The sequence below is a fragment of the Pongo pygmaeus genome, chromosome 9 (genome assembly GCF_028885625.2).
Source record: "Pongo pygmaeus isolate AG05252 chromosome 9, NHGRI_mPonPyg2-v2.0_pri, whole genome shotgun sequence".
NCBI classification, from domain to species: domain Eukaryota; kingdom Metazoa; phylum Chordata; class Mammalia; order Primates; family Hominidae; genus Pongo; species Pongo pygmaeus.
In genome coordinates, this window is record NC_072382.2 from 106,388,319 (window position 1) to 106,403,228 (window position 14,910).

Consider the following 14,910-nt stretch of genomic DNA (forward strand, 5'->3'; position numbering starts at 1 on the left):
GCTGCATGATTATCCCATGCTATAGCTTAGTTTCAAAAAATCATTTCTCTATTGTTAGAGTATACAATATTTCTAATTTTAGATATCATAAATAACACTGCAGCCAACCCTCATAGAGAAACATCTTTTTAAACATGTATTATTCATTTTTCTCTCTTTATTTGGCACTTTTTCATCCTTTAACTTAAGAGATTGTAGTTTAATTAGCAAATGCTCCATCCAGTAGCTCTGCCAGATTTATCTCAATCTTGCTAAGGAGTTGAAATGATCCTCTTCTCATTCTGACAGTCTTGTGCTAATATTGCCAGCTAGACATCAAAATTCCTGATTCACAGCCATTCGGCTTTTAGGAATATTGGGTGTTCCAGTGCTCACATTTTCAGAGCAGGTTCATAGAATTACAGAAATAAGAGATTGAAATGACCTACTGGGCCAACTGTTCTATACACCTGCTGGCGCAAGATTGTTCCTTACAATATACATTATTAATGAGATGAACTGGAATATATTTTTTAGAATAAATGCTTCCACTTGAACAAAAAAGAGTATGAGGTCTTCAATGAGAACAGGAATCCTTCCAAATGAATGATCTCAGAGTCATATAAAGCGTGGGGACATAGCCTTATTAAAATCCTAACAAGATCATGTCTAGCAATGTCATTATGTCTAATTTAAAATGTTCTAAATTAGTAGAACTTCTACTGTTCTCTCAGGACACTATTTCATTATTTAAGACTGATTACCAACAGAGAAAAATTCTATCTCCAAAATAAATTTGCTAATATTCTTCAGTCTTATCTGGGGAAAGATTGATGGCTGAAGGAATAGGACAGATTCTGACCTGTGAAATAATGACTTAAATTAAAAGGAATAGTATCAGCTGGGCACAGGGCTCACGCCTGTAATCCCAGCATTTTGGGATGCTGAGGCGGGTGGATCACGAGGTCAGGAATTCAAGATTAGCCTGGCCAGCATAGTGAAACCCCGTCTCTACTAAAAATACAAAAATTAGCTGAGCGTGGTGGCATGTGCCTGTAGTCCCAGCTACTCAGGAGGCTGAGGCAGGAGAATCACTTGAACCCAGGAGGTGGAGCTTGCAGTGAGCCGAGATCGCACCACTGCACTCCAGCCTGGGCTACAGAGCGAGACTCTGTCTCAAAAAAAAAAAAAAAGAAGAAGAATGATATCAAGATAGAGATGTGATCCGCCACAACACACACAAATATAAAATTTGGTGATTTTATATACCCATATTTATTTGGCAATAAATATTCAGTTCCTAGCACAGTGCTTAGCACTTACTCAATAAATGGTTCTCTCTCATACCGCTGGTATAGCAAATCCCATATCTTTAAGAGAATTCAATTACCTTTTCTTGTTTTTCCCCTTTCTTTCTTTTTCTTCCTTCCTTTCTTCCTTCCTCCCTCCCTCCCTTTCTTTCTTCCTTTCTTTCTTTCTCCTTCCTTTCTTCCTTTTCTTTCTTTCTCTCTCTCTCTGTTTCTCTCTTTCTTTCTTTCTCTCTCTCTTTCTCTCTTTCTTTCTCTCTCTCTTTTCGTTCTTTCTTTCCTTCTTTCCTTCCACCCTCCCTCCCTCCCTTCTTTCTTTCTTTCTTTCTTTCCTTCCTTCCTTCCCTCCTTCCTTCCTTCCTTCCTTCCTTTCTTCTTTCTTTCTTTCTGATTTTCACTCTTGTTGCCCAGGCTGGAGTGCAATGGCTCACTGCAACCCTCCGCCTCCCAGTTTCAATCTATTCTCCTGCCTCAGCTTCCCGAGTAGCTGGGATTATAGGCACCCGCCACCATGTCAAGCTATTTTTTTTTGTATTTTTTAGTAGAGACGGGGTTTCACTATGTTGGCCAGGCTGGTCTCGAACTCCTGACAACAGGTGATCCACCCACCGTGACCTCCCAAAGTCAGTTACCTTTTCTGTACTCTGTCTTTACCTTCTGATATGGTTTGGCTGTGTCCCCACCCAAATTTCAACTTGAATTGTCTCTCCCAGAATTCCCACATATTGTGGGAGGGACCCAGAGGGAGGTAATTGAATCATGGGGGCCAGCCTCTTCTGTGGTATTCTTGTAATAGTTAATAAGTTTCACGAGATCTGATGGGTTCATCAGGGGTTTCCACTTTTGCTTTTTCCTCATTTTCTCTTACCACTGCCGTGTAAGAAGTGCCTCTCACCTCCCACCATGATTCTGTGGCCTCCCAGCCATGTGGAACTCTAAATCCAGTTAAACCTCTTCTCCTTCCCGGTCTCGAGTATGTCTTTATCACCAGTGTGAAAACTGACTAATACACCTTCCTTCACCAATTCTTTTAAAAAATACCTGTGAACTTAAGTATTCTGGCAGATAATGTTAAAATTTTGACTATGTATGACAACAGAGAGAATCTGCTTTTTTGAATGAACGAAAAAGAAAATTGAGTCCAAATAGTTTTATTTATTTATTTTTTGTTATTTATTTATTTTTTTGAGACAGAGTCTTGCTCTGTTACCAGGCTGGAGTGCAGTGGCGCGATCTCAGCTCACTGCAACCTCCGCCTCCCAGGTTCAAGCTATTCTCCTGCCTCAGCCTCCCCAGTAGCAGGGACTACAGTTGCACACCACCACGCCCAGCTAATTTTTGTATTTTTAATAGAGAGAGGATTTCACCATGTTGGCCAGGATGTTCTTGATCTCGTGACCTTGTGATCCACCCGTCTTGGCCTCCCAAAGTGCTGGGATTACAGACGTGAGCCAAAATTGAGTCAAAATCGTCTTATTTCTGTGTGATGCAGAGTACTGCATCTTGAGTAATTATTTGCGTACATGTCTGTCCCTATAGTCTTTATCCTTTTTGTGGAAAATATCTTCATATTACTTATATTTTCAAATTTATAACTTACTGTAATAGCTAGTAAACCAGAAACAATGAAGATTTGTTGAATAGACAAATTAATGAACCAAAATTTCTTTCTTCTATAAGCTGAACTGTTATTGTATTATCATTGTCAGTAAGACATTTTATCGATCTAGAAGAAGCTTAATAGATCAATTAATATAACAAACTCCTCATTTTATGGATAAAAAAGATAACTAGAAAGATAATTTATAAATCAGGTTTGACTAGAGGTAAAATAATGTATTTATTTTAAGTTTGAGAAAATTATTTAGAATGAAGTATAGAAGGTAAAAATAAAAGCATTATCATGATATACTCATTTAATAATTCATGATTTTAACCAATAGTGCATGGCCATTACTGTGTTACTGTAATGTATTCCAGTGTTATTCACACTTAATCAGATATTAACATTTTGTATTTCTAGTAATGGATGATCTATCTCATGGAGCTCCCATTTCTCTTATTCATAATCTGAGATGTTCTATTATTTTAGCCTTTAGTTTTATTCTCTGGTGTCATCACAAGATGGTGCCAGTGTGTCTCTGTCACCACAGAATAAGAATCAACAGATAATCTTCATGTTACTTGCATTGGAGGTTGGATACAGGTCTGGTAAATTCCAAGGATTTTTCGCATTTTATTATTTCTGTTGAAATTCCGATATCCTCTCCCAAGCAATCAGTGAATAAATCTCTCAGAGTTGCCTTCAAAGTGTATATATTTCTCTGTCTCAGAGGCTCCCATGCCCATGAATGACTCATACAATACTTCTGCTGATTTCAATGAGCTTCATCCATCTATGGGAAAACACAAACAACATCCCTATACATACAGGGTTATGGTCATTATTCTTGTTATTGCCCTTTCTACTAGGAACTGCTGTATATTATGTATAAATCTCAACTGATAAACTCATCTCTTGATTTCCATAGCCTTGTAAATAATTTAATATCAATCATATTTGTTGTTTTTCTCACTTCAAGTTTTTGGAATTGTAAACCACACTAAACATCAGGGATGACTAATTGATCACTGATTATGTTTCCTTTAAAAATGTTATTATCCAGCTGGCAACACCAATTGCCCGTTGTTTCTGTGCCTTCCTTATGCATGGGAATTACCATATTGGCTGGAAGTGCTGGACCCTTCCAGTCTTCTCAATGTAACGTGTGTTCATTACTACTGAGGTTCTGCCACATCCTTGGAGATGCTGCCACATGGCATCTCCCCCTACACAGCACCATATACACAAAGACACACAGACACAGACACACACACACACCACTCAACCTGCAAGAATCTTTATTTAGTCTAGAGATACAGCATGTTTCTTCAAATTCTATTATCTTCAGTGGGTTTAGACACTTGGAAACAAAAGTCTAGAAGCACAAAAACAAATCTCATATGAGGAAAGAAAGTAGAATGTGGCCAGCTACTTGAAGGGGAAAAGAAAGGGAGGAGAACAGTAAAAAAAAAAACAGAATATGCAATAAAAACATACATCTCTGTTCAAAAAATTATCGTCATAAATATATATGGAAATTCATTCAATGCTACAGATACTACACGCCACATTTTTTTTTTTAATTGCACACTGGTTCCCTAATTCAACCAACGATGAATTGAAGTATTTTTTAAAAACATAATAAAATTAACAATACAACAATAAAAATAATAAATATTTAAAAGTAATACAGTGTAACAATTTGTACAACATCTGTATTGTTATGTAAATTAAATATAAGTACTCTAGAAATGATTTAAACTATATGGGAGAAGGTATGTAGGTTATCTGCAAATACTACACTATTTTATATAAGGGACTTAAGCCTCTGTGGATTTTGGTATTCACAGGGGTTCTGGAACCAATCCCCCAAATCCTCCATGGATACCAAAGAATAACTGTATTACTATATGGAGGAAGCTTTGCCAAGTTTTGCTAAAACACCAACAACAAACAAACTGAACCAATGTCTGCAAATGGGAGAGCTCACTAACTAGCAAATGTCTCTGAATCGATGAATCAATGGCTTATGAATAAATTAATCATATAATGCCTTAATCCCCAAAGGATTTAATGCAGCACTAAATTATTAAACTACAGTGAAATATGCATAATTTTCCACTATTAATCTGACTGTCTTTGATCAGTCCACAGTGAGCCTGCATCTTAAGTTAGGATAGAGTTGGATGCATACAGAAGCTACAGGATTCCTTGGTATTACATGTTCCGGTTTTTAGCTTTCCCACCCATGTATATATTATTTTAAATTTATTATTGTTATTTATTTATTATTTATTATTTATTTATTTATTTATTTTTTGAGATGGAGTCTTGCTCTGTCGCCCAGGCTGGAGTGCAGTGGCGCGACCTCAGCTCACTGCAACCTCCACCTCCAGGGTTCAAGTGATTCTCCTGCCTCAGTCTCCTGGAGAAGCTGGGATTACAAGCATATGTCACCACGCCCAGCTAACTTTTGTATTTTTAGTAGAGATGGAGTTTTACCATGTTGGCCAGGCTGGTCTCTAGCTTCTAGCCTCAAGTGTTCTGCCCACCTTAGCCTCCCAAAGTCCTGGGATTACAGGTGTGAGCCACTGTACCAGGCCTGTTATTTGTTATTTACTCCATCATTTATTAGGATAATAAACTTTTTTCCAATGAAACACTTCCAGATAATTCTATGCAGAAGTACCACTTTCTTGTAACTCTGATTAACTCAAGAAACAGTAGTAAATGAATATTTTTAGGAAAGCCATTTTCCCAACAGATTTACCAATGCTTTTCTCAAATTGGGTGTGTATGTGTGTGTGTTTTAATGAATTTGATCCAAAATCAAAATCAAAACAAAACAAAACAAAAAAACTACCCTTTGCCAAGTGACCTCAGGGTCCACTGACTTAATTAAACATTTAATCATTGAAATATTTTAAAATGTCAAAACTTCGGCAACCAAATCATTTTATGCCCCAGAGCATGCCAGACTAGGAAAAAAAAAATAGTCTATGTAGCATGCCCTTAAGGTGAACAGTGAAATGCTTAATGCATTCACAGTTCTTGTAATGAAGCTACTTCCTAGAGCAAAAGGAAATACATACATAATTTTTTTCTTAGCCTGTAGTATTTAGATGATGAGTATATCAGATTCAGTGACAGAGCTTTCTTCTTCCCTGTCTCTTACTCCTCAAGCCTCTCAATATTGATGCATTGCCTTCTTTTTCTTCAGTTTCAAGTTCTATATACTGCATATTTTTCAGCATGTTCTAGTTTCTTAAACTTATCATCCTATCTTAGTTTAAATAGTTTTTCCCCAAGCTCCTTTTCTTCCCCCACATGTTAAATAATTGAGTTTGTTTTACCCATATTTTTTCCATCTTGCCACTGCATTCTATTTCATCTTTCATACTGATTTCATTAACTTTTATGCTAATTTTTATAAAGGTCTTTAGTATTACACAGAGAGGTCGGAGGGGGGAATGAGATGTCCTTTTATTCAATCATTCATTTGTTCTTTTATTTATGAAACATTTACCTAATGCCAGTTATGAGCAAGGCCCTGCATGTGAAGAAAGGCATAAGACTCATTCCTGTACTCCAAGCACTGATAGAAACCAAATAAACCAAACATCAAATTTGAGAGGATATGAAAGGTCATCTAGGTCAGCAGCTCCATTGGCAGACTATATCAGAGTCATCTCTAGGGTTTTAAAAAGTTCAGAGTTATGGACCTTGTACCTCAGACACAAAATAAGTGTTAAATTAATTTGGGCACTTAAGTATTTATTATGTATCTTAGGTGACTTTGGAATGTTGGAATGCCAGTGAAGAACGACTTGAAAGCATAGATGTAGTCCAACCTACAATCAATTTCTTAAATTATTTTAGTGTTATATATTACAAAACAAAAAGAATTCAAGAAATCTTATTCCAACATTCCAAATATATGTATTAATACTTTAGAATGTATGTATATATTTCATATATTACTATATACATTTATTCATATATTTCATATATACATAGATATTTCGTGTATTTCTATATACATATATTCTAAAGTATATTCTTAAGTATATTCTATATACTATAGTATATACAGTGTGTGTATATATATATATTCTAAAGTATACACACACATACATATATATATTCTTTAGATTTAGTAAATCAGAATGTCAAATTTCTGAGACAGAAAATTCTAGCTTTGGACAGCTTTGACCATTATAAATTCTTCTTGGTTTGAAAAAAATAGTTGTGTATCTTCTACCAGCTGATTCTTTTTATTTCTCTTGTTTCTGAATAGGATTGAAATCCTTGGGGGCACAAACCACACACACACACACACACACACACACACACACACACACGATTCTGATATCTTTCTCTCAGTCCTTTGTGGTTAAAATACAATGTTACATTAAAACATGACATACAACATATGCATACAGAAATCAGATGGCTTTTTAAAAGATTGTATAATTGCTACTTAACAAAGACTTTTATTCAAACTGTTTTTTCATGACCTTCTCTTGCTAGTATATACACTGCATACTTACTCTGCCGAATGGTTATCCAGCAGCGATTGTTATCTATATACAACTACTACAGGAATTTAATGTATTACTATCCCCCAGGCATTCACTGAATGTTTCATACTATCACATGTTATTTATTCCCACTTTTTTTCCTGTTTTATCCACGTAATCCAAGCTGTCTTACTCAAAGCATATACTCCTCATAATTTCACTCTGTCTTCTAAGAATAGAAATATTTTCTCATAATATTTCAAAGATTATTTTATAGAACTTTAATGTAATTTTATATGAGTAAAGAAGATCTGCAGTTGCCCAGAAAATAACCGCTATGTTAGGCTGGACTACCCGTGTTTCTCTCCGGCAATATCTAAACAATCATTCAAGGTTGTTTTGAGTCTCCCTGAGTGTTGTGATTCCACTGAAATTCTGTGCTCATGTTCCAAAACCACAAGTCTGTGTCTAAGGATGTTGGGAGTTGAGAGTTGTGGGAGGCCTTGTTTTCCATCTGAAACAGACACTCAAAGAAGATACCAGCATTCTAACAGACTCCAAGGCCCAAGGAGCCTTACATCTAATATCCTTTCAAACTCACTTTACTTCCTGATATTATATTAGCCAAACACTTGTGCTGAAAACAATAGCACACTAAGGAAGGGAAAAGTAGAGAAATCCATAGTTCCATTTCATTTCAATTATTTCTTACATCCCTGTAAGCTGGATATAGGATTTTTAGAATATATGTATATTAGAAGTGAAATAAAAATCTTTGGACAGGGTTTCTACTATTCCAGCAAAAACAAAACATATGCTTGCACAAGATAAAAAAATGCTGATGATTGAGCTATAAAGAACTTAGTTCAATAAGCAAAAAACCAAATAACCCTATTAAAATGTGGGCAAAAGACATAAAGAGACACTTCTCAAAATGAGACATATGACTGACCAACAAAAATATGAAGAAAATACTCAATATCAATAATCCTCAGAGAAATGTATATCAAAACCACCATGAGACAGCATCTCACACTAGTAAGGATGGCTGTTATTAAAAACTCAAAAAACAGCAGATGCTGGTGAAGCTGTGGAGAAAAGGGAACATTCACACACTGTTGGTGGGAATGTAAATTAGTTCAGCCACTGTGAAAAGCAGTTTGGAGATTTCTCAGAGAACTTAAAACACAACTACCATTGGACCCAGCAGTCCCATTACTGGGAGTATATTTAAAAGAAAACCAATTGTTCTATCAAAAAGACACCTGTACTCGTATGTTTATTGCAGTGCTATTCCCAATAGCAAAGACATGGAATCAACCTAGCTGCCCAGTGGTGGATTGGATAAGGAAAATGTGGTTCATACACACCATGGAGTACTATGCAGCCATAAAAAGAATGAAAGCATGTTCTTTGCAGCAACATGAATGCAGCTGAAAGCCATCATTCTTGCTTTTTAGTACGAGTTAAACTCGGATACTCATGGACATAAAGATGGGAACAATAGACACTGTGGACTACTGGCAGGGAGGAAGAGAGGAGGCAAGTGTTAAAAAGCTAACTTTTGGGGTACTATGCTTGCTACCTGAGTGAAGGAATCATTCATATTTCAAATCTCAGCATTATGCAATATACCCATGTGGCAAAACCTGCATATGTATCCCCTGAATTTAAAATAAAAGTTGAAATTATTAAAATGAAAGAAAATGAAAAATACAAAATACTGGTTATTTTGCATATAAGTAAAATACTTTTATACTTGTATTTAAAGGTGGTATTACATAATATGAAGATAAATAATATCCATGCTACAAATCTAAAATTTTATTTTTTGAATTTAAAATTACAGTTAATTTGTCATAATATTTTTAACTTTTTATTTTGTAATAATTGTAGATTCGCATGCATTTGTAAGAAATAACACAGAGATCCTGTGTACCTTTTACTCGGCTTTCCTAATGATCACATTTTGCAAAAGTATAATGTAATATCAGAACCAGGATATTGACATTGATACAGTCAAAATATTTTTTCTCCGATTTTTTTTCTGAGACTTTCTAAACCATGAATTCCATTGCATTAATAGTTATAGGGCTGCTCAGATAACTTCATCTTATATCAAATGAGTTGTAGTAGTTTATATAATTTTGAGAAAGTGATACAGTTTGTTTAAATTGTGTGAAAATTGATTATATGAATTGAAGTTATCTTATCATACCTAACTAAATTAGAGTCAAGAGACCGGGGTGGAGGGGAAAACACTCAGGATACAATTGCCTTCAGAGGGATTATGCTGCAAGCCAGCTGCTGAAATGACCTGTTATTACCGTAAGAGCAGTTTTACTTGGTAACTCTTGAAATAAACTGCCATGACAACAATAAACCATAATAAAATGCCATGACCCTTACTCACTCATCAGAGCTTGCTAGCTCCCAAAAACTTCACTAGTGCCAATGAATTAATCATAAATCTGAATACATTTAACTCCCTTGTTTAATAGTATTCTGAAATGCTTTAAACTGTCCCCAGGGTAACTAATTACTCCTATGTATTTCACCAGCATACCTAATCTTTTCAACTCATACCTTATCTTTTACATTCTAGTGATACAAAAATACTTTTAAATTCCCCAGATTTGCCTTATTTTTTCTCACTGTCAATTTTTTTACATGACTTCATTCTCTCTGATAAAATTCCCTTTTGGCTCTTCTCCTAGATATTTCATACTCAATCGTTTCCGGTCTAAGTGTTATCTAAAGTGATGGAAGGCACCAGGAAGTCTTCCTCTGTACTTTCAAAGTACTCTATCCCAGGTCGTTGCTGACTAAATTATAGTAGCCTGCTTAGCATTAAGTTAATCTCAATAGACTTTAAACTTAACGAAAGCAGGAAATTGTATCTTATTTATTCTTCCAAATATGGGCCTAGACTGTAAGCATAGAAGATTTAGTAGGTACAATATATCTCAACAGTGCATTCTATTTTGAGCAAGTTGCAATTCTGGGTTTTTAATGATTTTTTATACCAAAATTAGTTGTGCCCTGAATAGCTAAAAAATAAAAATACACTTAAATAAAATGTATTACCTGAAATATTTAGTTTGAGATAACAGAGCTGTCCTAATGACATATATGGTCATTGCAACACTTTTCTTTCTGCCTCTAAAAGCATTTTATTTGAGCAAAATCAGATAAGAAAATACATAACAGATAAACTGGAAGTGAGGAAAGTTCAGAAGTGCAGAAAAAGGTTTAGGCTTACGTGTAAGGAACAAGATGGAGAGGGGCCAGGAGGAAGAGATGGGATAAATTTAGAAATTATATAGATTTAGTTCAAATTAGAGACTTTGGAAAACATTACCTGCAAATTTAGAAATTATATAGATTTAGTTCAAATTAGAGACTTTGGAAAACATTACCTGCAAACCTGTCTACCTTGTTCTGTGCAGAGTCAAGTAATAGAGGCAAAACATTGACCAAATCGATCAATCATTTTAACTGGGTTTAATGGAGGGAGGACGTTCCTCATTAGAGTGGTCAATGATACCAATATTTCTTTAGGTGAACACTGTCTGAAGCTACAACATTCAGCCTCATACAGCCATGATTCTCTTCATTTTGATATTCATAGGCATGGCTTTTATTCAGATGTCACTAGTCATCATATGTAAGCTCTTTTGATATAAGGGTGTGTGTTTATCGGGGGAGGTGCTGAATCTGAATTACTAATTTAAATAAGCCATTTTGATTGCCGAATCTCAAGTAAGAATGTTGGTACAAATCTGAGAAAGCCTTCAATATTTAATACTAAATATAGATATTTTTTCTAATATTTACCATTCAAGATCTCTGTATGTGCTATTTAACAGTGAGTGCTTCAGACAAATGGCCCCACTCATTGCCTTGGACCTTATCACTAAAATTGAAATAAACTGTTCTCTTAGATAAGTAAAAAGATGTTAGAAATGAAATTGCATTTCTAAACTACAATCATATTGGTCATCAATACAGAGTTGATACTCAACAGTAAACGGAATGATATATTAGCACATATATTTTATCAGTAGTTTCAAATTAGGATGTCTAGAAGAGTTACAACAGGACAAGGACTATAATGTAGTCATTCTCTCCAGTCTTAACATTCACCTTCTTTTCTTTTTATGTATGTAGACTCTTGGCTTCACTTATTTCCTACATGCCAATAAATATAATATTTAAATCTCTTGCTCTGCCCTATCTGCATTTTTTTTGTTTGTTTCTTAAAAGGGCTTTAGTAGGCCGGGCGCAGTGGCTCATGCCTGTAATCCCAGCACTTAGGGAGGCTGAGGCAGGTGGATCAGGAGGTCAAGAGGTCGAGACCATCCTGGCCAATATGGTGAAACCCCATGTCTACTAAAAATACAAAAAGTAGCTGGGTCCCGGCGACTCTGGAGGCTGAGGCAGGAGAATCGCTCGAACCTGGGAGGCAGAGGGTGCAGTGAGCCGAGATTTCGCCACTGCACTCCAGCCTGGCGACAGAGTGAGACTCCGTCTCAAAAAAAAAAAAGAACGGGGGGGCTTTAGAAATATATTTTATGTGAAAATGTTATTTTTTTATTTTATTTGTCATAAATGAATTGTGGAAAATTTGGGAAATATTTTAAAAGAATAAGAAAGAAAATACAGTATTAATAATATCTGTCAGTCTTTATGTATATATGCCTATTTTACACTGATACTGTTTTTTATTTACCATGGTTTTAAAAATTAAGTGCATACTAAGATTTTTCTCTCTTTTATTTATTTTTACCATCTAAATTTATTACTTTATTATAATTTTAATTGATACATAATAATTGCACATATTTATGAGGTACAGTGCAATGTTTCTATACCTGTATACAATGTGTAATAAACAAACCAGAGTAATTAGCATATCTAGCCCCTCTATTTATGATCTCTTTGTGTTGGGAACATTCAAAATTCTCTCTTCTAGATACTTAAAAATATGGAATAAATTACTGTGAACTATATTCATTGTACAGTGCTATAGAACACTAGAACTGATTCCTCTTACTTAGCTGTATTCCTTAAGCAACCAACCTGTCTCTATCCCCCCCACTCCCTACCCATCCTAGCTTCTAGCTACCGCTATTCTATTCTTACTCTCTACTTCTATGAGATCAAATTATTTAGTTTTCACATATGAATGAGAATATTTGTTATTTCTCTTTTTGTACCTGGCTTATTTCACTTAGCATAATGTCTTTCAGGTTCATCCATATTGCCACAAATGGCAGTATTTCATTCTTTTTTTATGGCCAAATAATGTTCCATTGTGAATATATACCACATTTTCTTTGTCCATTCATCTGTTGATAGATGCTTACATTTACTCCGTATCTTGACTATTGTGAATAGTGCAGCAATATGGAAGTGCAGGTATTTCTTAGACTTAATGATGTGCTTTTATTTGGATATATACCTAGTTGTGGGATTGCTGGATCATATGGTAATTCTGTTTGTAGTTTTTTTTGTGGGGGGGAGTCTACATACTGTTTTGCATAATGGCTGTACTAATTTTCATTCTGCCCACCAACACTGTATGAGAATTCCCCTTTCTCTGCACCCTTACCAGCATTTGTTATTTTTTGTCTTTTTGATAGTAGCCATTTTAACTGGGTTACAGTGACATCTCATTGTGGTTTTGATTTGCATTTCCCTGCTGATTAGTGATGTTGAGCATTTTTTCATATGTGTTGTCTATTTGTATGTCTTCTTTTGAGAAACATCCATTCAGATAATTTGCCCATTTTAAATTGAATTATTTTATTTTTGCTGTTGACTTGAGTTCTTTTATATTCTGAATATTAATCTCTTTTTAGAGGAATGATTTGCACATATTTTCTTGCATTCTATAAGTTATCTCTTCACTCTTCTGATTTTTTTCCTTTGCTGTACAGATGCTTTTTAGTTTGATACAATATATGTTTATTTTTGCTTTTGTTGCCTATAATTTTGTGGTCTTATCCATAAAAATCTTTGCCAGAATGTCTTGAAGAATTTCCCTATGTTTTCTTTCAGTAGTTTCCGGTCCTACCCTTAGGTCTTTAACTCATTTTGAGTTAATTTTTATATATGGTGAGAGATAGGGATTTAGTTTTACTTTTTTTCATATGGATATCCAGGTTTTTCAGGAACATTTATTGAAGAGACTATGTTGTCCCCATTGTATGTTCTTGACACTAGTATGAAAAAATCAGTTAGCTATAAATATGTGGATTTATGTCTAAAATATCTATTATTTTCCATTGGTCATGTGTCTGTTTTTATGCCAGTTACCACATTGTTTGGTTTTCTTTCTATTAATATTATGTTTTGTAGCTTTCTAGTGTATTTTGAAGTTAGATACTCTGAAGATTTCAGCTTTGTACTTTTTATTCAAGACTGCTTTGGCTATTCAGAATCTTTTGTGGCTCCATATCAATTTTAGGATTATTTATTCTATATTTGCAAATAATGTAATTCATATATTGATAAGAATTGTATGGAATACTTACATTGCTTTGGATACTGTGCTCATTTTAACAATATTAATTCTTTTGATTCATGAGCATGGGATGTCTTTCCATTTGATTACATCCTCTTCATTTTCTTTCACTAGAGTTTTATAATTTTATTGAGAAGACTTGTCATCTGTTTGGTTAAATTTATTTCTATGGGTTTTTTTTTGCTATTGTGAATAAGATTGCTTTCCTGATTTCTTTTTCAGCTAGTTTATTATTGGTGTATAGAAATGCTCCTGATTTTTGTACATTGATTTTTCTATCCTGTAACTTTACTGAATTTATCAGTTCTAAAAGATTTTTGGTAACGTTTTTAAGTTGTTTGATATACAAGATCATGTCATCTGAAAAGAGGGACGATTGGCCTTCTTCCTTTCCAATTTGGAAGTCTTTTATTTCTTTCTCTTGACTAATCACTCTGGTCAGGGCTACCAGTACTGTGTTCAATAAAAGTGGTGAAAGTGAGCATTTTTGTCTTGTTCCAGTTATTTGAGAAAAGTTTTCAACTTTTCCCTATTCAGTATGATGTTGGCTGTGGGTTTGTTATATATGGTCTTTATTGTGTCTAGATGCGTTTCTTCTAAATCTAATTCTCTGAGAGCTTTTGTCATGCAGAGATGTTGAATTTTATCAAATGTTTCTTTCTGCATTTATTAAGATACTCACATGGTTTTTTTCCTTTATTCTGTTGATGTGCTGTATTACATTTCTTCAATTGTGTATATGTGATCACCCTTGCATCCCTGGATAAATTAGACTTAAATGTGGTGTGTAATCTTTTTGATGTGCTGTTGGATTCAGTTTGCTGGTATTTTCACATCCATATTAATCAGGGATATTGGCTTGTAATTTTCATTTTTGTTACGCCCTTGTCTGGTTTTGATATCAGAGTGATGCTGGCTTCACAGAATGAAAAATTCTCTCCCCTTCAGTTTTATACAATAGTTGACAAATAA

General features: G+C 34.7%; 1 protein-coding gene across 1 annotated transcript in view; it reads right to left on the reverse strand.

Annotated features, from left to right (window-relative positions):
- Positions 1-3,106: 3,106 nt before the first annotated feature.
- Positions 3,107-14,910, reverse strand: part of LOC129007261 (caspase-12) — an 86,041-nt gene continuing 74,237 nt past the window's right edge. Inside the window, exon 11 of the mRNA XM_054437873.2 lies at positions 3,107-3,682. The gene's annotated coding sequence lies outside the window, so the exon portion shown is untranslated. The remainder of the gene's footprint in view (positions 3,683-14,910) is intronic.